General features: G+C 40.4%; 1 long non-coding RNA gene across 1 annotated transcript; it reads left to right on the top strand.

Moving 5' to 3' along the window:
* Positions 1–32: 32 nt before the first annotated feature.
* LOC120322793 lies at positions 33–24,566 on the top strand. The gene is made up of 2 exons (XR_005562713.1): positions 33–145; positions 22,849–24,566. It is a non-coding gene; the product is annotated as an uncharacterized LOC120322793 (long non-coding RNA).
* Positions 24,567–24,706: the final 140 nt, after the last annotated feature.

The following is a 24,706-nucleotide window of genomic DNA, read 5'->3' as shown; positions in this document are numbered from 1 at the left end:
GTCAGAGGAATGCTGCTGCATCTGCACAAATTGCTGCAGTGAAACCTCGGAGTTTCTGTCAGACTGCTGGATGAAATTGCAGCTTCCTTGCTCGTGTGTGCTCCGGCTCCCTTTCAGCTCCACGCAAGCAGCCTGCCCTGCAGAGGTATGGAATTTAAAAGCTGTTTCGGTTTGTTTTTCTTTGAGTTGGTTATGCTACTGTGTCTACAGTGCTGCTAGAGAAAAAAAATAAAGGAAAGGGAGGAAACAAAAAGGATTCCTTCAGGCTTTTACTGTCAGTGGTGCAGGAGGATGAGTAAACAGGCAGACAGCTAAAAAGATTATGCTAAGTGGTGCAAGAGGCTAAAAGCTTTCCAATATGTCGTTCCGTTGTTTGTTTGAATATTGTATATAGACATATAAAAAGGGAACAGTTCGGCCTTAAGGCCATATTCATGAACTGAGACAACTGTGTGAAGAACTAAAAACTCAGTGCTGTTCTGCCAAAGAGAGTTTCAATAAGCAATCTGAGCTGATTTTCAAAATTTGTTTCTGTTCTCCATTTGGTGTTATTTCTCTAAACACAGTATTAAAAAAAGAAAGAAAGAAAGAAAAGGGTGATCAAACCATGCAATCAAAATCTGCATATACATCTCAGAGCCTGAAGTTTTAGAGGTGTCCTTTTGAATTTCCATCTGCTAGGACAGCAAGGGCAGGATCCCCTTATTCTAGTCACCTAGAAATCATATCAATTCTAAAATACCAAATTACTTGAGCTAAATGTGGGTGATCCTAGCTGCATAGGCACCAGCTGTCTTACAACTAACACTGGTGAGCACGTTTCAGCTAAATGTGAAGAGATCCAGAGCCACAAACCCTTGTGAGAGAGAACAATCTGTGGCTGTGCTGGCAGCAGCCAGGTGTCAAAAGCACAGCTAAACCTGAGAAGTCACTAACTCCTTTTGCACCTCCCTGAACTGTCATTGTAATATTTGTGTTTCTCATGAAGAATTGATGGTTGAGACTGCTTCTTTGAGCTTTCCTGGCACATATTACCATGTCAATTTACCTATTAGTCTTAATTTACTGAATTACTTATGGCTTCTCCTGTCAATGTGATATGGTCTTGGGATTTGTCTCAAATATTTGCTGGGCATATTAGTTTTTACTTTCTGTGTAGTCACAGCTACATCTCAGGGCATGGTTTCACTAAAACCAGGTGCTGGAAGAGGAGTGCTCATGCTTGTCTGATCTTGCAGTCTGATCAGCCCACTGACCCAGCTGAAAAACAATCCGCTATTTTTCTAGGACAGTTTTTCAACCAGATCAGCTTGCTGACCTCTTTGATGACATAGTCATGAGTACTCTGCCAACAAAAGGGAGAAGGGGGACATGCATCTGCAAAGTGAAAGAAAATGCCATCCATTTTGGTTTCAGTCTGCATGTCAGTCTCTTAAGGCTCTCCATGAAGGCAAAGTTCACCACACGCTCATTGAACAGTACAGGTCCTGGCCAAGCACAGTGGTATCATGCTTGAGTCTGCATTTATAGTCATCAGATCTACACCACCTTAACTTCAGAGGATTTACTCCAAATTTATACTTGTCTGAGGGGTAACTCAAGAAATCTCTGTACAAGGAGCAGCTGGTATGAAGGAATAAGTCACAGATCACCACCAGTGCAGTATTGCTGAAAACATGTAATCACTATTTAATTTGACTTCTCAGTTTTGTCAAGCTCTTGAAAGTTCTCAAGATGTAAAATTCCTTTCTATTCTTATACCAAGAGGAAACGTCTTCTCAATTTCAAGGAGACAAAACCCAGCACAGGAAGCTACGAAATACTGTACACTATAGCAGAGTTTATCTGACACAGAGACCTAAAACAATTCCTGCATTGTGCTGTAGTATCTCCATGTCATAAGATGACCAGGAAAACTGTTCGTACATCTACCTGGGCAATTGTAAATATTTTGATGTCTCTTTACAGTTTTGCTTGGCAGTTGGACACCTACATTAGGCAGATGAGGCTTGATCTTTGTTTTATCTAACTTCTTCCCACAATAAATTAGACATGCAATCTAAACCAAAATTCTTACATGATCAGTGGGGAGAGATAGTAACCTCCAGAAGGCAACTCAGTCCATCCTAACAGAGGTATGCTGCATAAGTGGGGTCAACTGGCCCCTGAAAATGCCACTTTCCCTCCTTTGCCCCTGACAATAAAGTAGCCAAGGTCTTAAACTGAAGAAGGAAAAGAACTTATCTGGGCTCACTAAAGGACAGATTTGAACCAAAGAAAATTGATATTCATGAGGAAAAAGTGGGCTGTGAGGGTAATCTAGACCTCTGTCTAACCTGTGCACAGGTCTGTCAAAAACTGGCACAAGCCTATTTTCTCCTAACTTCTTCAGTTATCCTTTGCCTGTGGAATGGGAAACCAGAACATTGGAGGTCTGGTTGTACTTAGACAGCCAGGAAGTCCCAGGGCTGTTGCAGCTGGGAAGAGGGGTTGGGAAGAGAGGTCTCCTTTCTCAGGTATGTGACTGTTGTGGGCAGAGGAAGCACACGATGAGCCGGAGTGCAGAGGTCCAATGCCAGGGTAGAGTTTAGATCCTGCTCCCCCTGAGCATGTACCCAACATACTGGAAGACAAGTACAACAACGTGATGAAGGTCCAGAAGTCTGCAACACTTGGAAGTCTGGAAGTGCTCTTCTGGCAGAGTGAGAGTGTCAGGCTTACAAGTCTATATGCATGTTGTACAAAGTCAGTTTGTCACTTGCTAGCTCCAGTCCTGGTAGGACATAAATCTTACCACGAGTATGATTTTAAACAGACATTGCTGCTCAGACAAGAAGGTAAGTTTGTGTAATTTGGGAACAGAAAAGCCTAAATGCTGCATGCACTCAGCACTGAAACAGTACCATTTCCAGGGCCTGTGTGTGTCACAGCTGACAGCAATGGAGCCTGAGTGTTGGAAATGGCTCCCTCCAGGCAGAGCAGGTTTGTTGCTATGCTATTTCTGAGCCCTCTGCTTACTTCTATTACTGGAAGGGACTTACGTTTTTTTCTAAATCTGTCTCTATTGATTAGCACTTAGTAACTGGTTGTATGGCTTAATATAATGATCATAGCTCTTGCTCCTTTTGTTATTCCTGATGTGCAGAAGACTGTTCTTCTTTTTTTTAGTTGAAGGATGTTCCTGTTAGCTTAGCTTAGCACTGTACATACTTCACAATCCAGGGTATTTGGAATTTTATTTTGAAGCATTTTACACTGGCAACAAAGAGAAAATGAAGTATGTATTACTCATTTTGAATGTGCTTATGAATATCTACCAGAACATTATTGATGTGTAAAATATCACATAAGGTTTTATTGCACTAGGTATTTTGTTGGCTCTCTGTGTTACAGAAAAGGTGTGATTTTCCCACAAGTATATTAATTACACTACAAATTACACTGTTTGTAAGTCTATGCCTTTGCTGAAAAATAAAGTTCTTCTTTTATCGGAGCAGTCTGTCAATATTTGCCTTTAAAGATATTCATTGCAAATATCACATCATAAAATTATCATTACCGGACAAGCTACTAGGTTTTGTCTGTAGTGGTTTTCTGACCAGGGCATTACACTTTTTGTGATTGTATCTCTAAATAACTTTTGCTTAGCTCATTCATTCCAGCCCCTTTCCTGAGGAAAACTTGTTTTCAGATGTCAATTATTAGTTACAACAATTTATTCAACTATTTTCTTTAACAATTTCTACTACTTTTCATCCTGATAAGAGAGTTTACTTGTGTTGAAAATGTAAATTATACGTGGTTACACAAGTGGTCACTTTGTTGTAGATGTTCAGTCAGATGCTCAGCAAGACGGTAACAATAGTGCTAGTGTAGTTCAGGGGAAAGAGAATATATGGACAATCATTGCATGCCATGTGTCCACTCATGTGATATTCATGCCCCAGCCATTTCCACAATATCCCTCTAACATCTGCTTCATGACAGATCAGGATAAGTTATGGTTCTTCAGGGTTTGTTGGGGAAGAGGATCAGACCAAGTTCCTCTTGAGGTTTCTCAATGGGAGGGGAGTTCATCTGCCAGCATTTCCAGGAATGTTGCTGTATTATTTGCCTCTGCTTCCAAACACTGCAGCAGTTCATGCTGCAGGTCTCCCAGCCTTAAGCCACTGTCTGTGACACTGCCTAGAGTAAAATAGAAGTTTCCGGGTGGCCACCGCTGTGATCCTTTTAGAACTGCAGAGCTGTGGTGTAGTGGTGCCCAGCTCCTAATGAGAACACAGATACACTCATTTTCCCATCCAGCAGTTTTGCAGTTGCTATTCTTCATTTTGTGACCTAAGAACATCAGGTTTTAGTCAGGGTCACGATCTAAAACAGGTCCCAAAGAACTGTTTCTGATGCAGCATTAAGCCATCCAGGCAGGGTGCTGCTAGAAGATGCCTGATGACAACATCATGAATTCTGGGAGCCACCTTTGAGTCTCTGGCTCTTGCTACACAGTCGTGTCATGTCTTGAAATCAACTCAAACATCTCTCAGCTATTCATGACCAGTAAGAAATGAAAGCTGGTCATTCACCTTTGTCTCTCTTCTGAGAAAAGGACTTTAAACTGGTGTTGATACTGGAGGACTGAGTGGAGTAGCCCCACAGTTTATAAATGCCATCCTCTCCCCCTGTACAAAAGGGCTCCTGTTTGAAAACTTTGAGACTCATGTCCAAGTCACCATAACTATAGACAGAACGGATATGAACACCATGGAGACAGAAGAAAGACTCTTGCATCTGTAATAATGTCTTTGCAGTGCATAAGGGGGGGCAGTTTTGCTTACGCTGATGCTGACTTACCAGGTCAGTTCTTGAATACATATTTTTCACAAGGTTATGCTGGAGACCACAGCCTCTCCCCCATGGCATGCATGCTGTATACCAGCTGCTTTAGCATATCCTACTTGTACTGAACACACTCAGGAAATCATACTCTAACACTTTGGATGTCACAAGAAGAGGCACCTCAGTAGCACTAATGCTGTCCCAAACAGTGACAACAATGCTAGGACCTTTAAGAAGGCTAGCCGTCTGTTCCTTTTAATACAAAATCTCTAAGAGGTGGATGAGAAAGATTACAAAACTTAGAAGATAATCCTAATATAGAGAGCTGATTCTCTTTTAGCAGCAACATACAACAATTTTTAGTCATCCTTCAAAGGATTCTAATCTTTATCTTGGCAGGATGATAAACAAAACCACAATCACAGGATATACAAATTACTCATTCTGAAGGGCTCTCCTTCTTCAGCTCCAGTGTGAAAACACAAAAATGCAGAATGTCATTTAAGACTCAAGAAAGACTGGGGGTGGTATCTTCTGGTCTATGTTCCTCTGCTCTCACAACAGCCTTCCTATACAGTGTACTATGTAACAGCTCCTATATTCTGCTTGTACTACCTTAAGAGAAAAACAGTGCAACTCAGTCATAGGTGGAGGCTGTCATTTCAATGAAATGGCCAGAATCAAATCATGCACCTACATTCAGGGAGATAAGCATTTTGAAAGGAGATGCTAAGAAAGTTCCCTTCCTTAACTTCACTGTGATCTAAAATAAAAACAAATAGAAACACACATCCCTAATCTTAATATTTAAACAATTTCCAATAAAAGAGGCATTTTGGTCACAGTCTGGTTTTTGTTACTGCTTTTTATTGCTAAAATGGGAGGAAGCATGGTCTTGTGACTATAGTGGCAGGCTACAAGTCAGGAGATCAACATTAAGCTTTTCAAAATTTTCCTCCGTAGCTTTGGTCTGTGTTTGCCCTAGGAAACAGTGAGTGATGTGCTTACTTAGTCTGAAGGATTATAAGAACTTTTCAGAATAAAAACCAAAAATGTTGGATTTAAAGTCTGGTAATTGGATCAAATTTTGGGTAACTGGGTCTAGTTACATTTCCAGTAGAAAATCTGACTAAATGAATGTTCTGTATGCGTCTGAATCACTGTGACTGCTCATCTTGCAAGAGAGGTTGGAATAAGCATTCAGTGCTGTACTGATTGACACATGGCTCACCTATGAGATGCCATTTTGAGGTCATGGCCAGGTAAACACAAAAATGTCAGTTCCCACATACATCACAGGCTGAGCTTTTCTATAAAAATGTGACATGGAAACACCAAGTACTGTTACTCATGCAGTCTTGTCAATCTATCTGTTACATTTACAGTGCAGTACTGCCTGAAGACTGGACAGTTCAGGGTCCTATTGAGCCAGGTGGGTACAAATAAATGACCTCTTTTCTTAAAGCAGGTTTTAGAGACAGAGGAAATCTTGCTGCACTCCTTGCAGAATTACATGCTTCATCTGACAACGCTCACCACTTTGTAGGAATCATAGAATTATAGAATGGTTTGGGTTGGAAGGGACCTTAAAGCTCATCTAGTACCAACCACCCCTGGTGTGGGTAGGGGCAGTTTTCACTAGACCAGCTCCATCTAACCTGGCCTTGAACACTTCCAGTGTTTACAAGGAGAAGCTTACAAGGAGAAAAGCAAACACAGCAAGCTACAGCAGAAAGGGCTGCTGCTCATAAAAGCACTGCCAGTCAGAAAGTAGACAGACGTAAGAGTGAATTCTGGCTGCCTGAAGCTGTTGGAAACTTTTGAGAGGGCAGGCCACGGCAGGAAATAAAAAAGCACATTGAATAAATCACTTGATGCTCTGATTAAGAGGCATGGGACTGTGTATCATGTGATAGTTAAAGCTGTAAGCTCCAGCCTTGAAGATATTATTTTGTACACGAGCAGTCTGAATGGGCAGATGGTATTCATGAGCAGGATTACTATTTCCAGCAAAACAGGTCAAACCGAGTCACTTAGAAATGGAATTAAAATGTAAAGATCATTATCTCTGAAGGTGTATGACTTCTAAAAGAGAGTTAATGAATCAGGCTCATTATAATAGATTATAATCTATTTTAAACAATAGAGACATTCTGTGTAATAGAGAAAAGTTTTGCCTTTGTTTCTTTTCTGTCAGCTAACTACACACTCGTTTTCCAGCATGAAATTTGCCTCCAAATAGGAATTGATCGGCTGACTAGTACTGACCAAAATTACTCATTTTCCTATGTTATCCAATAAGGCTACAGACTGAGTGACATCATGTTGTGAGTGAGAGCAAGTGCTACACACAAAGAGTGCTTTGCTGACCGCAACGCCTGCCCTTAAAAGCACTACCCTGCCTCACTTTCCCGTGGCTTTTCTGTTAGCAGGTGCCTCCATGGGTGGCTGACTGCTCTGAGCCAGGGCTTAAAGCAGGTTGTATAGACAGCTCAGGGATGAGACTCTCTGCCCCCTATACAGCATCATTAGGATCAACCATGTGGCAGAGGTGTCCACATTACTTCCTATAGCAACAAGGGGACAGCTTTGCTACCTCTAGTTGCCAGCTAGTCTGGAGCAGATGGTAGGAGGAGCTGTTTTTGCAAACACAGGTTCCAGCAGCCCTTCAAACTCCTCCCCCGTCTCCCCACACTGAGAGAGGAGAAATGACAGAGATTCCAGGATAACAGCAAGAGCCAGACAGCTGCTTGCAGGGGAAGGATGATAAGCTGATGCAAAGTCCCTGCAAAGGACCAGAAGGTGCTTTTGAAAGGGCCTAAAGGAAGGAGACATCCATTCTGCCTTTTCTACATGAGCATTAGCTCTCTGGGACCGTTTCTCACAGACCCATTCCCAGCATGCTTCTTTGCCATAAGACCTCCCCAAACCCCACCACATTAACAGAGTATTAGCAGGAAAACAGTATCTTGGTTGATTTCATGAACATCAAGTGCCCAGAAATTTCAAGTATTCTACTTTTTCTTCCCGAGCCTGGGTGGATGAGATCCTGCTCAGATCCCCACAGTGTGGCTAGGTGCCTTTTCAGCCCTGGGGCAGCCTCCAAATCTCCTCAGCACTGGCTGACATTGGGCTCCCAAGGCAAGCCTGGGAAATCTCACCTTGAGCCCATGTCTTGCCCAGAAGCCTGGAGACAGGCAATGTACAGCAGCCCACTCCAGCATGTGGGGCTGGATGGTGAGAGGCAGCTTGCAGGTGCTGGGGAAGACGCTGCCAGCCCACGTCTCCCAGCACTGCTCTGGCAAGCTGGGCTGGCTGGGGCTGTTGAAGAAGGCAGGCAGCTCCCTCACCTTAGGCAGGGGAGGAGGCAGCAGGCAACAGCCTCACAAACCAGAGCAGAAAGAGGACACCAGCCTGGGACAGCTCTGCTCTCTTATGAGAAACAGGGTGGCTTGCGCCTGCTCTGCCTATACCACTTCTGCATCACCAGTCCTAGAAGCGTGAGGAAATTACACCTGGGGCTGTCATCAAGCATATAAATGCTTGGGTAAGAAAACAAAGAGTATCTTGCTCCACTGGCTGTTGGAGGTGTAGTGTGGAAAAACCATGAACCTGGAGAAGAGCAGAACTGGGGCAAAAGAGAGAGGTGAAGACTTGAGGGAGTTGTCGCAGAATTAGTTACTCTTTGAAGAAGATGCCCATCATCAGGTGTCTCCCATATGAGGCATGATTTCAGCTGGGCCTTCAAAGAGAGCAGAGGCCAAAATCACCTTGTTACATCCGTGCAGGAGGGAAGACAGTACTCTCCTTATACAGCAGATGGGCTGGTTAAGCAACACCAAGAGGGCTCAGATTGCATTGGGATGTTTGTGTAGTGGGCACTGCACAAACTCACAGTAAGGCAGACTTTTCTGCAAAGGGCTTGCACTGCAGATTGGTCCACTAGTAAAAAGTAGAAGGAGAGGGGAGACAATTTAAAATCACAATTTTATCTTTGTGAGGAAAGGAAGTACAGTGGGAAACCAAAGCTGAAGATGATAAACTGTGGAAAAGGACAAGTGAAAGAACAGACAGGGAAGTGGCTGGAAGTGAAAGGACTGGGAGTAAAGGATTGCAAAGAGTTTGGCTTGATAGCCAATCTGCAGAGGAGGTAACCAAGGGACACAGCACAGTCCAGGAGTAATGTCAGCAGGTTTTGCCTCCCTGCATATGCTTTAAATGCACTCCCTCCATCAGCAAGCTCTGCCTCTAGGGCCAGAGAGACAGAGGCTGGTATGTGCAGAGAAGATGTTTAGCAGTGTGATCCTGAAGAGAAAGATTCTGTTAAATCAATGTCATACCAACTTCTGTGCCAGAAGGTGTGAAGCAAGCAACTATTTTGACTGACTGCTATAAATAAAAGATATAATCTTGGTCCCAAAGTAGGGGTATACTCTTTCTTCAGTGATACTTTTATTCTAACCCTCAGACTCTTGTGCAACTAGTCAAAATGTGCTTTGTGTTTCTTCTATCCATGCTCACATACGAATTTAATATGCATGATCGTAATACTTGTGAGAAATACCAAACTGACGATTTTGGAACATAAAGCTGTGCATTCAACTGCAAGACACACACAGCATAAACAGGGCCTTTAGTGTGCCTCATTCACCTATGGGGGCCACGGAGATGGGGGCAGAGGGGCTGCAGCAGTTTGCTCCCTCTTTTCTGGGCTCAGTCTTTTAGCGACAGTGGCAGTTTCTGGCAACTCTGGTGGCTACTCTCTTTAAAGTTTCAGCTAAAGGGCATTTATTGATTCTTTGTCTCTTATATCTCCCTATTTTTCTTTTTTTTTTATTCTTTTCTTTTTAATTTTATTTTAATAGGTTGGAAAGCAAGGTATGTAGAGTAAGAACTATCAAAGGGAAATCAGTGACATTTCTTTCTGGCTCAAAGAAACAGGAAAGGTTGTCAGCTTGTTGGCAAATATGCAAAGAACTGAATCTAACCATTCTCACTTGATGTTGTAAATAGGATTTAAATGCTGCATTAGGCTTGTGACTTCTCTTTTGACTTCTACTATCCATAATTCATTATTTGTTGCATGTGACTCATCGGTTAAATCATATGCATTATTTCTGCTACATGGTGAGCTTATATAAAACTGGCCTATGAAAAAGATCTCCCTGAAATATGAGCAAAAAGAAACACCTTTTGCAAATGTTGGTAGAAAATAAGAGAAAAACAAAAGTAGGGTAAGTTGAGCAAGGATGGCTCTTTTACAGGTAAAAGATTGGGAAATATTTATTTCCTTTTTCACTCACATCTTGTAAAGCTATGCCAATTCATGCAGAGAGAGACCAGGCACAGGGGAGGCAAAGGTTGTGTCTGACATCGATAAACTTCTCTTTTATCTCATTATGTGGTCAGTTTCTGAGCTGTAATTTGAACTGTGGATCAAGTAAATGTAACAAAGACACAAAGCATTAGTCAGACTTCAGTAGGCACAGGTCCTCAGATTCAGTTTCCAAACTTTCCAGTTCGCGGCTAGCATCAGATATCATAAGCTGTACAACTATTCTTTTAAAAGAGTTCAGTTGTCTGAAGGGAACATAAGAATGCCAGTGATGAATTACAGTATTCAGGCAATTAGGTTTGCTTGCTTCTTTTTGCCTCCTTCTTCCATTTGTCAGATTTTATTGTAAATTCCAGCTTATCTCTTCACAAGCACCTTTATTTGATATCCCCAGCAGAGAAGCAGCATTTGACAGTTTGGCTTCAGCCTTTCAGAAAGAGAGTTGTTTGAGTTTGCAGACCATATGCTCACCACACAGGTGTACCTTCATATAGACTGAGGTGTCATCACCACACCTTAATTCTGAAGTGATTCAGAGAGGCCTTAGTGTAAGTACATGCCAGGCCGCATTCAGCAAGATGGCCAACATGCAAATGAAAGATAAATAAATGACAAACTGCTACAGCTTCAACTTGCAGAGTGTCAAGTAGCTCTTGGAAAGTGTTTAGAACTTTCCACTTCAGTTAATTTCCATGGAAGCTGAGAGATTTCAGCATGGCCAGAGTTGGTCTGTCACTTGGTAGCATTCAGCCTTAGAGATCAAGGGGAGTGAGTTGCTGCAGAGATGCAGAACTGTGGAAGCTTTGCCCGTGGGACAGCTACACACTCAGTAGATATAGCTCTGGCCATGACTCCTGCAGCCCGTTGTTTTTCCTATGGCAGATAAAGGGAGATCCTAGGCACTCTAGACTCTGAAGAATTCCTGAATAAATCCACAACCATCTCCATCTTGTTTAAGGGTTGAATTCTCAGTTTCAGGTTTAACCGTCCTGAGGCAAACCCTCCTCTCCTCTATCTCCACAGTGCAGACAGTATGTGAGCCTATAGTCCACTTATGGCATAGACCACTATCATGGCATATAACACTATCATGGCAATAGTGACAAGTTTATAGGCATCAGCACACACAAAAGCAAAAATTTCTACTTATTATCTCTGTTTTTATTATCTGTACTATTCTATGCCAACTGCTCAGGTTCATTGAAAAGAGGTGCATTTTTCAAACTGGTATATTTATTTTAGTGAATATTTACATGTATGTACTCCCATATCAGGTGTGTACATGACAGTCTAAGTAAAATCAGTTTAGCAGACCAAACAGAGCACAAGAGGCAGCAAAAATAATTCTCCAGGCTGTACTGCCTCGCCCCAGCAAGAACCCACATCACCTCCTTTAGTCACTCTCATACTCAGTAACTTTGTAACTTCATTATGCCAACAATTTACAAAAAAGTTGGTGCTTTTATGTTGCTTCTCTTCAAAAGGATTATGTCAGTGTGTCTCTCTAAGGTTAGGGCTCACTCATGTGCTGCTGTGCCTGCAGATTCCAGTGTCCGCAGCAGTCATTTACCTGCGTAGGAGCCACTGCAGGATCTGGACTCAAAATGGAAGTAGTGGCCTGTGGGGTCAACCTCTGACGAGGACATTCCTCTTCCCTACACTACTGCATGTTGTAACACTGATTGTGTGCTACGCTTCAGGCTGAGATGCTTGGGAATTCCTGAAATGGAAATGCAGAGACAGGAGAAACTAGTCACTAAGCATGAGAAGTGCTGAGAGAGAGAGATTTAACAGTGCCCAATGGAGATGCCCCACTAAACTAATGTAAACATAATAAACAGAAGAGCTACAAATTATCAAAAGGAGTTAAGCAATGAAAAGTGGCAGAAAGCCAAGTAGCAATAGAGTGAGTCTCTTAATGCAAAGGAAAACTACTCAGCAAACATGCAGTTTGTAATGCAAGACGGAGAAAAAGACAAATACCTTTTAAGATGATGACTTGCATTGTATTAGTAATCTTTCATGTATTTTTTCTTACCAAAGATATTTATATACATCCAGTGGATGAAGGATGGTCACAGAAATTGCATTGTTTTAAATATATTCTTTGAAGCCAAGTGTTTCTCCTTTGGAAATAAAATCAGACTCTAGAAGTATTAAAAATAAAAAGGGGAACTACTTTCCATAAGTCTGCTGTACTCCAGGGTTATAGTAAGAGGAGAAGGTTCAGGTATTTTCAGGAAAAGGAGAAGGTGCCACAGAAGAAAAACATCACACGTGCATTTGCATTTCTAGCTCCTGGAAGCCAAAACACTGGGACCAAATCACTGGTCACTATGGTTACAGACAGATGTGAAAGCTCCCTTTGAACAGACTATCAGCTGCTGTTGCTAGTGAGGCCCACAGACAGGCAGTGAAAGATGAGAGAGAGTGGCGACCTTTCCCCAGCCTGCAGCAGAGGATGCCCATGGTGGTTCAGAGGTCTCTCAAAACCATGCCCTGCTAATTAGCAGAAGTAGTGCTGTAATGTACAGACCATGGCAGGGCTAGCACAAATGAGGCACAGACAGTGGGATTGTCTGTGGGAAGCTGATCTACTTCTCTCATGCAAAAGCAGGACGTGAACTAGGCATTAATATGCAGTCACCGGCAATTTAGGGAGCATCCATAAGCAAAGCAGCCATTTTCTTCAAAGGTGGGGCTGAAATGGAGGTAATGACTGAGTGCCATAGGACCACATTGCAGTGCAAACCAGTTCTCTTCTTTGCCTGTACTCCATATCATTTAGTGTTTGCATAACAAAAATGTCTGGTCAACACAGCAACATGCAGGAACCTGGATGTTCCCAAGTCAAGGACTCTCTGTCACAAGTTATTTCTATCACCCCAAGTGTGGGCAGGCAAAGAAAAAAAATCAAACCTACCACAACTGGACTGAATTGTCCTTATTTCTATCACCCCAAGTGTGGGCAGGCAAAGAAAAAAAAAATCAAACCTACCACAACTGGACTGAATTGTCCTTATTTCTATCACCCCAAGTGTGGGCAGGCAAAAAAAAAAATCAAACCTACCACAACTGGACTGAATTGTCCTTATCTAACACTGATTTTTGGAAGGAATCATTCCAAGTGATACTCCCCTGACTGCATTATTTGTCCTGTGAGTCAGGAAGCCTTGCACTTCACTTGTGTCACTCTGCCCATTTTTCCTTGGGATATGGCTGTGTATGCATGTGGATGTCACACATCATTTTACAAATTGCTGTAGCTGCACTCTCAGGTAAATATATCATTAACAGTTTTCCTGGTTTTGTCACTGACTTGGTTAACCATTAACAAGACCATCCTTTTTACAAAGTCAATAAAGTGTATGTAAGCACAAGGAGTGATTTTCTTTCCCTCAACGCAGCTCAGGCTCTGGTCTTCAAAGATGTGGGTGATGACGTGCAGATTCCTGAAATGTTGTTCCATTTACACACGTGAACTAGAAATATTTAACTTGTTGTTTTATGCAAAACTTCAAGACCTCTGGGCAACTTTTCTTTACCCCTACATAAACTCTCAGTATGTAAAGAGGGGCTTTGGATATTATTTTTATGAACTATATTTGTGCTTCTCCCGCTTCCTGTGTGCTCTGGACAGGGAAGAGATGGGAAAATAGTTAATCACTAGCCTCCATTGTAGAAAGCAAAATGTGGGCAAACAGCATGCAGGACAGGCAGGCTGGTAAAATATGATCTGTCAGGAGGTGAATGGGCTGTTTTCCTGAGGAAAGGCATCATGGTGGAGATAATAGAAGGTCCAATAACTGCAGAGTGATTTCAGTAACTGAAGTTTTAAAAGAACATAACGTAGTAAGCAAAGATGAGAGGCACATAGAGGGAGAGAAAGCAGCAAGGTATTCTCTGGGAAAAACAAAGCCTGTCATGTGGCTACTCCTGCATCTGAAGGCATAATCTGAATTTTGACTCAGCCCTCTAATCAAAGGGCACTGCCAACTATGTCCAGTGAACTAACAAATGCTGGCTTGTTTTTAAGAATTATTTCTGATAGCACTACTTGCCTAGAAGGTGTGTGCCTTAAAAAAGGGTCCTTGGCATGTCCATGGAAATGAGTAAAAGCTTGACTCATGGACCTTGTCTTGAGGGATCTGTTGAACCCACCCCCTGCATTCTGTCTTGCTTAAGGATATATTTTGGGACACTGTAAAAAAGGCTGGGATTTTGAGAAGAAACTGTGACAACTTCTTCCTTGAGGAGAAATCAAACACATGCTTTCAAATCTCATTGTCATTCAGTTGCATTTCCCAAGTCTTCAAAAAATGTTTTTCTGCATTGTATGTCAACGTAAAGGGCTTATTGACCAACCACCCAGGGATGAGAACAGAGAGACTTTGGATAAAGCTACGTGCCTTATGGCTTTGGCACAAGCTGATCTTAGAACCATCAAAAGGGGATGGTATCTTCTCCCCTGCCCCGGCTTTCTCTTACTTCTCCTCTCCTGGCTTTGTGCTGCCAAGTCATCAGACTGCCCCAGCTCTCTGACTGGTTCCATAAGTAGCAGGGGGCAGAAGGGAGAGATGGGGACTGGGCAGTGGGAGGATTGCAGAGAGGAAGGAAGACCTCTCCTTCTGCTGGCAGGGAGGTGGTGTAACAGCTTAGTCACCACGTGCAGCTTTCAGTGCTGAGAAATGTGCAAACACATTGGTAAACATTGGTGTGAAACAAATGTTCAAGGTCACAGAGAAATCATTTCCTCTAGCTGCCTTCAGCTGTCAAATGCCAAAGTAGGATACGAATTGTTGTGAGAGAAGGCTGACTTTCAAGTTGCTGGCTACTCTTCAAGCCCAAGATGATAAACCTCAATTAATGTGCTTATAATTTGCCTTCAAGAGAGTTGTTCTGTTACTGAGAGACTGTACCGCACATGCTTCCTGGCTCTGACTCTCTCTCAGAGAGAAAGCAGATGCTTTTTTTGTACAGTATGTCTTCCCAGCCATAAAACAGACGAGGCATCTGTAATTCAAAACATAATAAAGAAGGTTGAAGGCAAAAAAAAAACCCAAGTCATGCAGATCCATTTTACATCTAGAAGACGCAGACAATAAAGACTTGAGTCACTCTTAAGAAATTCTTATGCTATTTTGTGACTAATACATTAAATGATATCATTCACAAATGTTCAACTCATGGATTTTACTAAAAGCTATTTGCTGATTTAGATTTAGAGACAGCAAAATGTAGTGAAAAAGCAGGGCCTTTTAGAGAAAGGGAAGCAATCAGCACTAATGGATTCATTGTGCAAAAGCCTATGTGGTTGAAAAACTACGCACGTACACACACATCTGGCTGCTTCAGCTGTTGGTAGTCATGAATACAGCTTGCTGATGCAAAACAGAAGTCTGTATCAATACAATAATTTATTTGTTCATTTTTATAATGTAGATCTCAAGATATTAGCCACAACTCCAGTAACAACAGAAAACAAACAGATAGGTTTTCCAAGAAAAAGTTAAATTTGAACAAAGTTAATCGAAGTCCACGTTGAACAACTTAGCTAATAGATTGGCAGGGCTTACCCACTGAGTTGCAAAGATGCAGCTCCAACATTTACAAAGACAACAGCTGGGGTGTTGCTGCCAAAAGAGAGAAAAAGCTCATTCCCTTTCTGATCCACGATTCTGGCCCCTGCATATAGGTCAGAAGTGTGTGTACCTTTGCTACCACATATACTTAGCACATTGTCACGCCAACAGTGCATTTAAAGAAAATAACCTCAGAGCTGGAGACACATAAGAACCAAATCTTTATCTAAGAAAACCCAATAAGAAGCGAAGTTTTGAGGAGGGCGTGGGTGGTAAAGTGGATAGAAATCATCCGGCAGACTCATCCTAGGTAAATAAGCTAAATCTCTGCCCAGCAATATAGACAAGTGCATGTAGGAAAACACTTCTCTAGTGCCTGCAAGGAAAAGGAACAATTAATCTGAGCTCTGGGTGCAGGTACTTGGCTGTTAGGACACAATGTCAGGGCTCAGAATTATTTATCTTCCCTTCACTCTGTTCATTAGCACTCAGTACTTCTTATGCTCTAAGACTGTCATCTCAGCCATGCCAATTCAGATGGGTTCACCACTAGTTTCACAACATTGAATTTTCTTTCACAAAAGCCCAGCTCTTGCATTTATGTGGTCAATGAAGAAACTCCACTTCCCCTTTAAAAGTTACTCATATCCTCACAATTGCAGATCAAAGCACAGAAAATGAAAGTGCTAAAGTCTCAGAAAAGAGAAGGCTAAAAGATAAATTAGTATTCACTATTTTCAGAAACATTTTGAATTTTAAAGCAATTGTTATTATTTTCTACGGAAGACTGATTCGTGGCTTGTGGGTCTCTGGTATGATAAGCAGAAGCTTATGTAGCCTTCTTCCCCCAGCAGTAAACAGGGGCTAAATAATTCTCAGTATTCTGAGGCTGGTTAACATCACACACAATATAACAGAATTTTACACTGGAAAGATAGCTGATGACACATCTATTTTATAAAACATGAAAATTTAACGTAAGTATATATTTCCTTAAAAATTCCACATTGAAGAAATTTGTTTGATGTATACTTCAACCTGTTAAAGATTTAATTGTGTTTTAAATATCTGCAAGGTCTTTATTTTTGTTTGGACTTTTTTCCACTAATTGACAGCACTGCTCGGCAGAGATTATCAGAAGAAGGTTTTCAGAAGATTTCAGCCTCTTGTTAGAGATTCTAAAATATAACAATCTCTCTTTAAAAATCACATTAAAAAAATGCAATTTTGGGGAAAACCCTTGGGAAAAAAATTAGTATGCTTTCAAAATTAATGTTAAGAAGTGATCCTGAATAGCAGCTATTAAAAGTAATGATTTCCAACTAATTTTTAAAATTCCTTACAGCTTGCACTGTTATTTCCTGATTATGATCACATCATGAACAAACCAGGAAATGTTACAGAAAAAAAGAGTAATAGATTCTCAATTTTAATGGGGAAATTGTATTTTCAGTGGTTTCTTTGCAAGGAAATGGATTAAATGGATTAACAACCTGTTTTGAAAGGAGAAGTGAGATTATTTTACGCATTTCTTTTTCTTCTAAGTAGAGGAGCTGTGTGGAGGCATGTCTTGCAAGTGTGCAGTGTCTGGTTCTGATAACAATCTTGGGCACCCACGGAATTTGCCACTTTTAGATCAGTGTGGTACACTTAACACAACAGAACTCATCAAATGAAAAGCAGGATATATTCATCTCAGCACAGAGTGGGTAGGTTGAGATGACTTAAATGAAGCTGTGATTCTATACACGGTACATTTTAATTATGTTATGCTTTGAATATAAAGGAAAACCTAGTTTACCCAACAGTTATGTAACATTTTTCCTCATTAAGAATTTAGTAACGGTGTCATCAAAATCTGAAACTGAAATCACAAGAACGACAGGCAGAACCCCCCCCCCCGAAGTCTATTTAAAACCACTAATTAGTTGGGCAATCTGAATGTATGTTCATAGCAGTCGTTATCTTCTTGGGGTTTTGGTGATCAGCTGTAGAAATAAATGCATACTAGAACATATTAAAACAAAAACCAGGTTTGTTTGGGTTTTTTTTGTGAAGAAAAATCCCACAAACAAACCTCAAAGGTGAAAAAATTTCATGAAGGCACAGAGTACATAAACATGCACAATCAAAATTGTGTTTAGTTTTCCTGAGGAGCATTTGGAACACTGAAAGTGTCTCCTGCTGCTACATGATTTATTTCCCTAACAAAGAACATGAAGTGCTTTCCTGAATCACAGCCATGTGGGCTTCACTGTACCTTACAAATCTTGGTTTTATTCATAATTACCCAATAGGATTTGCAGCTTTGGCCTCTGTTCCACCTGAAAGTAACAGGAGCTATGTTATTAATTTCAAGGAGATGCAAGAGTCAGCAGCTTTTAAATCCATAGCAGATACATACATACAAGAACACGCCACCTTAAGCTCCAGTTACTTAGTAAAAAGTTAAGTGTGCAAGAAAATAGTACACCTTTATCTACTCCTTACTTCCTGCTGCCAGTGACAACAGGCATTAACAACACTGACTGCAATTTCCCTTTTTGTCTTAAGACATCAGCTCTTACATTACTACTACCTCTACAGAGAACCAGGTACTGTTTAGGTCCTGTGCTACTACCTAGGTTGGGAGGACTTTTTAACCAAGAAGGTTTCAAACCTGAAGTCCTATGAAAGGTAATGAACTTCATTTTCTCCTGAACAGAGGCTGACTCATCCAATTACTTTGCACACTGTGATTGAGGAAGAGTGGTAACTTCAGTGAAAAAAAAAACTAGCCAGCTAGTGTAAATCACACATTATCAATGATATATCCAGCTTTTAATGTAATTTTAAAAGTGGTCTGCTCATGCAATCCTAGCGTTCATGTATTAGCTGTTGCAGGAGTTGTCTGTGAGGACAGACTGTTTCATGTCTGTTCCAGAGGGAATATGAGCCACTGTAATAAGGTCCAACTCTATTCTTCCCACCCTTCAGATGATCACATTTCCAGGAAATCTTTTTCATGTCACGCCTTAATAGTAACTGGAGATCAACCCCTGACAGCTTCTGAAATCTCACCTCTTTAGGCAAGCCCATACAGCTGATTGGTCACATTTTCTTCAAACACTTCTAATGAGCATGGCTAGAATATAGTAAACATTTGAAAATAAAATAGGTTCCAAAATCACAACCCAACTACTGACCTAGCTTCTGTGACAACTTCCACAGGAAAAATGTGTCCACTCATTCCTCCTTCATTCTGGAGCAGCCAGAAAGAACTATGTTTTGGCCTTGAAAGGGCCAGTATTTTGTCCCCAAAGTTAGGAACTCCAGCCTTTAAAAGCAAGGTTGTGAAAACGTTTGATATTTACTGATATTATCTAATTTGTTCTATACTAACATTAGAGGCTTGAAGAGCTTGTCAATCAGTGGGTTTTTTTAACTCTTAGTTGTAAATTATCCATCATCCTACAGGCTGAAAAATTTTCATGTAAATAATTTTTAATATAAAAACATTCCTAATTATTTTTGGAATGAAAATATAAGAATGGAGTATACTATTTGGTTTCTTTTTAAACAGAGAACAGAAATACCTGTGAGTAATATTATGCATTCTGTTCCTAATCCCTGTCTAATAATGCAAATAAATATTTGGCTTTGATCTCTTTTAACTTCTGTTGCTCTATAGGTAACGATGTTGGATGTTACTGATACTGTATGAAATCTGTGAGTTTGTTTTTGCAAAACAGAAAGCAGCTAATTATGATTTTTCTGCCTTTCATATTTGCTCGGAGTTTTCAATTCTGAATTTTCAAATTTACTTGTAACCAAACACCCTGTGATACACCTATTCTATACAGAGAAAAGCCACAGACCATCTCCCTGTAGAACTCTGTCCTTATTCTGAAATTGTCTAGGTCAACTGCCTCATCTCCAGTCCCATTATTTCTTGATATTATAGAGAGGAAGGAGACCTACATTGTATTAAAAAAAGAAATTAATCTGAAATGCATAATAAACTGTTGCTACTGTCTGTTCTGAAGAACTGAAAGTTTTTCACATGCTTTGATAAAACTGCTTATGTTGCTACAATGCTTCTGTTACAAACTCAGCAGGTTTTAGAGTTTGTTTTACAAACATATTTGTCTCCAGTTGCCAGCCTGATCCATGAAATAGGATATTCTGCAAGTGCAACTTGCAAAAAAAACAAGGAAGAGAGCATCTGACTCTCAAAAAAAAAAAAAAAAAAAAAGGCATTAACTGGTGTGAGAAATAAAAACAGTAAAAACAGTTAGTTGTTCAAAGTAAAAAAAAAAAACAAAACAAACATCTGTTCACAAGAGGGGTTAAAATTCCTTGGAATATTGAAGAGAAGAAACCAGACATATTATTTTGTCAAGAATATCAGCTCCTGATTGTGCCCAATAACTTCTTGCCAGTGGAGGTGTCTTAGGAGTGTTAAGTGTACATGCACAGACAGGTACATGACCAGTCATACTGTACTTTAATGTGTTTGAACTTTCACTGTTTATCAGTTCAATAATATGTGAATCCTGCCTGGGTTATCTGAGCCCATGGTGGTGAATGAGACCACAGAAGTTGCTCAGGCAGGCAGTTGATCTTGTCACCTAAATAAAACTCCCAAAGGTTTGAATCCAGACCTGACCAACAACAGCATCTTGGTGTGAACTCCTAACTGACATCCTTAGGAGAAAGAATAAAGCAGAACTGAGGAAAGACAAAGACCCTGCTAAGATACTGAGAGGAAAGCTAGGCAGTAGGAAAGGCATTTGGAAGTGTGAAGTTTTCTGTTCATTAAATCCTCACTACAGTGAACATTTTAATATATCCCCTGGCAAGGACAAATAAAAACCTTGGTATTTTAAGTGGAGGAAAAAAAAAAGACAAGTACAGAGCAGTTTTCAATAAATGATGTAATAAATAAATACTTCAGATATGCAAGCCTGTTCAATCTCCCATAGAGATTGTTGTTACACTGTATATAGGAAAAAGAAAAGAGAGAGGAACAAATGAGCCCAGGATTTTATCAACCAGGTTTCTAGAAGATTGTTGATGAGATATGAAGACCTCTGACTGTGTATTGTTCCTTTAAGCCCAGCATGTGCACAATTCTGCTCTTCTCTGCACCAGGTAAACAGAAAGTCACTCACTCAACTTCACTTGACTGATTTACACAGTCTTTGCAGAGAGCAAGGGCTCAGCAAATGTGAATCAGCGTGCTTGCCTGCTGCTGTCAGCCCTAGAGGAAATGTCTCATAGATACTGAACTTCCTGGAGCTTCTCAAGAGCCATGGTTGGTAAAAAATGTTCAGCCTTAGAGACACAGGGTGGTTTATCCTGGGATTTTACAAAAGGCAAGGAAAGAGGGAGTACACTCCAGAGGGGCCAGTGAGAAACAAAGATACAGATTTGCTGGTAATGGTCTTCCCACCCGTGCAGGGGTAGACTGACAGCACAGAGTATAGCAGCTCATTTTGCAACTATCTCTGGGTTCCCAGGCTTGTCGTCACTGACGCAGCAGGCAGTGGCTCCATGTTACTTCTCCATCACCAGAAGATCCAGCTGAAGAGGTTCCTGCACCCAGGCAGTTATCCCTTCCTCTCCTGTAGAAGGTGAAGCTGTCACCAATACAGGTTCTCAAGACACAATTCAGAGTCCAGTCACACAAAGAGCTGAATCAGCTGCAGCAGGGACAAAGAAGGAGGAATATTTTAAGGCAGATTTGTCATCACACATTTGTAACATGAGGGTACAATCTTAGCTACTCTGCAGTGTAACTGTGCAGCTCTGGAGTCTTACTGTGTTGACATTCACACTTGACAAGCTAATTCAAGATGAATTCTCCTGGATAGCAGTTTATTTGAATTAGTGCTGTGATGGAAGCAAGCACTCAAGTGTTATCAATGAGTTTTGGTTCTTGAGCATGAAGTACACTATGAGGAGCACATGTGTTTTATTAAAGCATAAGATTCCTTCTTTCTCTTCCTGTATTCTATGAATATTTGCTTTATCTACAGGCTTTGGACTGCATTTTCATTTACTGTGGCCTACTAATTCTTTAGGTTTTACACATTGCACAACAGATGCTACTATATTAAATGTGTTATGCCTAACAGCATGAGCACTGTTAAATCAAATTATGAAAACCTCAGAAAAAAAATGTATAAATACACATGGTATGTAATGCTATTAAACTATTGGACATAGACTGATCACTACAAATGGAGTTACATCGTTAGAACATTTAAGGAAGTAGAATAATGGCCTGATTTTGCTAATCAGTCAATTTCTGCTGTGTATGAAGTGGCTGCAGCTTTGTACTCCTTTATAAAAGAATCGTTTTGCAAGATGTACTGAAACTAAAAACATCATACGTATTGATGCAAAAGAGGAAAGTATCATGATATATGACATATGGCACCAAATATAACTTGACATGCATGGCTAAAACATGGCCTGCACCTAAAATAAATAGTTTCTATGCACAACTCCTGGGAATAGCACTTGAGATTATCGCATAGACTGACTCAATATACATGAAATCTACCACCAGATCCTAAAGGTTGCCTTCTGTGTCTTCTTAACCAGATAAAAGTCAGGTCATTAGAAATCGGTGTTTCTCTGCTTTGGTGGAAGCACACAGAGGCCATGGTTCACGCAAAACAGAAAACTTCTTCAAGCTCTTAACCACACATTACAGCACAGACAAAAAAAATATTACAAATGCTGAAAAAACATGAACAAAGCCTTGAAATGCTTGGAAGATTCTACTTTCACATGTGTGACATGTTATACCTGTAAGCATAATCACAGAGTACTACTTAGCTGGACTTCTGTGAGAAGGTGCAGTGACACTGGAGAGGGAGTCTGAAGGATCTAGGCAGGTCACAAAGGCTAAAGAGGCCATTATTTGTCTGGTGTTAGATAGGGGTGTCCAAATTGAGAAGTACTAATCTAGTAAATGCTTGGACTAGTTACTGCATGTAAGTTATTGCTTAGATGTTGAATGAAATAAATATTTTCCAGCAAGGAAAAAATTACATTTTTGTGGGGTTTTTTTTGTTTGGTTTTTTGTTTGTTTGTTTTTTAATACAGAGCTTGGCCCAGCTATCCTTGCTGAAGTTGGATACTGAAGTCCTACAAATGCAGAGTCAAAAGACAGCAAGAGAAAGGATGAGCAGTGTAGTGTCTCCTGCGGAGAATTCTACAGCAGAGCCCCCATCAAGAGCTCCCAAGCATCTGCTTTGCTGGCAAGCAACAAGTCTCCAGCAGCTCAGTAGAGTTTGCTGCGTAATTTTCTTTTGGCCATAATGTTTCTGTGGTGTGCAACATTGCCCACTAACTCTTTTTGTGTCATTGAACAGCAAGAAGTGGATAACAACCATCTTCTTTTTCACTTTTCCTCTCTACTAATGGGCAAGAAGACTTGGACTATCTGTGAGGCAGCTTGTTTTCAGCCACAAGAGGAAGCAGAAGGAACGGTCTTATACTCTAAAACGGGAACAGGGAACATATATATAGCCAACCCCTACCACCCACTATAGACAATTTGTGCATATAAAAGCATATTGCTGAAGAAATACCCCAAGACCACTTTTTAAATGAAAACATGTGAGTTCAGAAATTGTAACTCTTTTCTTCCACTCTTTGTTTGCCACATAACTGTGTATACCACCACTGACATTTCCTCACTATCTGCAAGTAGATTTGCATGCAGAGCACTTTTTAAATTGAGGTTTCAGATTAATATCACAGGAAATTTAAATTTTTAGATCTGAACAATAAATCAGATTGGAGGCAGTGCATGAAAAAACCTAAAACTTCAGCAACTGGCAAAACACAATTCTACTCAAGAAGGAAATTTTCCCATAAGGTACCTAGCCAAATTTTTAATGACATCAGTAGATGAAGGGAAGAACCTTGCAATTCATCACATCATTATCACATACATATCTGACAGCATGTATGCAGACAGACATGCTATATATGTTGTTCAAAACCAATGTTTTCTGTTCAATTTTGTTCTTTTCTCCAAGAAAAAGAAACTTTAAAATATGTGATACCTGATACAAATTCAAATTCTAAATAGTTTTAGTTAGTAAAAATCATCCAAAGCCAATAAAAACCATTAACTGTTTTCCTCCCTAAAAATAATAAGCAATCTATTAATATTTGGTACAGTACAAAGTAAATATCTGTTTTCTTTTAAATATTAGAAGGATATCCAAATCTCTGAAGACTTCTTTTTTAAAGATGGTGGCTACTGTAATTCTGATTTTTTTCACCACTTCTTATAGTTTATTAGAGACATACAGAGTTTCCCCTTTTTTCATCATCAGCATGACAGTGAGCTGCAACATGAACAATTCACACTCCTAGCTGTGGCTGTAAACAGAGAATGCTGTTGGCAGTGACTAACATGACCTGAGGAGAACGCTTGTACTCTCGATAAAAAGGATTCTCCCCCATCCTTTGCCTCAGGAGGAAAATTGAAACATGACCCTGATGGAGTGTAAGCAGTGAGAGGTCCTCATGCAAGTGGTTGTTTTAAGAAGAAATGAAATCATGTGAAAGTGGTTGATTGCAATGAACATTTCGTTAATCTAGAACTTGCTTTTAGTGCTCAGTACCATGGCAAGTTTGATACTTCCATTCACTTTAAGAAATGTAAACATAGAGATGTAAATTTTCACTCTTGCATTCTACATTTTGATTAACACCTGCCTGTATTTTTTGTACTGAAAGTTCCCTGGTTTTATTCTCACTGAAAATTACGAAGTTCAATAAATTATCTAAAACAACATAGAAGTTCAGAAGGCAGAACAGAAGAACTTTCTTGTCCCTGCCAGGTGGTAGGAATTTTTTTCTTCCTGAGAATTTTCTGTCATGTTGGCCTGGAGGTCAGTAGCTCTGGCAGACAAAGCCAAAACAAGAAAAATACTCAACTATCCAG

This window comes from Pipra filicauda, unplaced genomic scaffold (assembly GCF_003945595.2).
Source record: "Pipra filicauda isolate LSUMZ 115617 unplaced genomic scaffold, ASM394559v2 scaffold154_size2910363_pilon, whole genome shotgun sequence".
Lineage (NCBI taxonomy): Eukaryota > Metazoa > Chordata > Aves > Passeriformes > Pipridae > Pipra > Pipra filicauda.
Note: the sequence above shows the minus strand (reverse complement) of the source record. Positions and strands in the feature narration are given on the sequence as shown.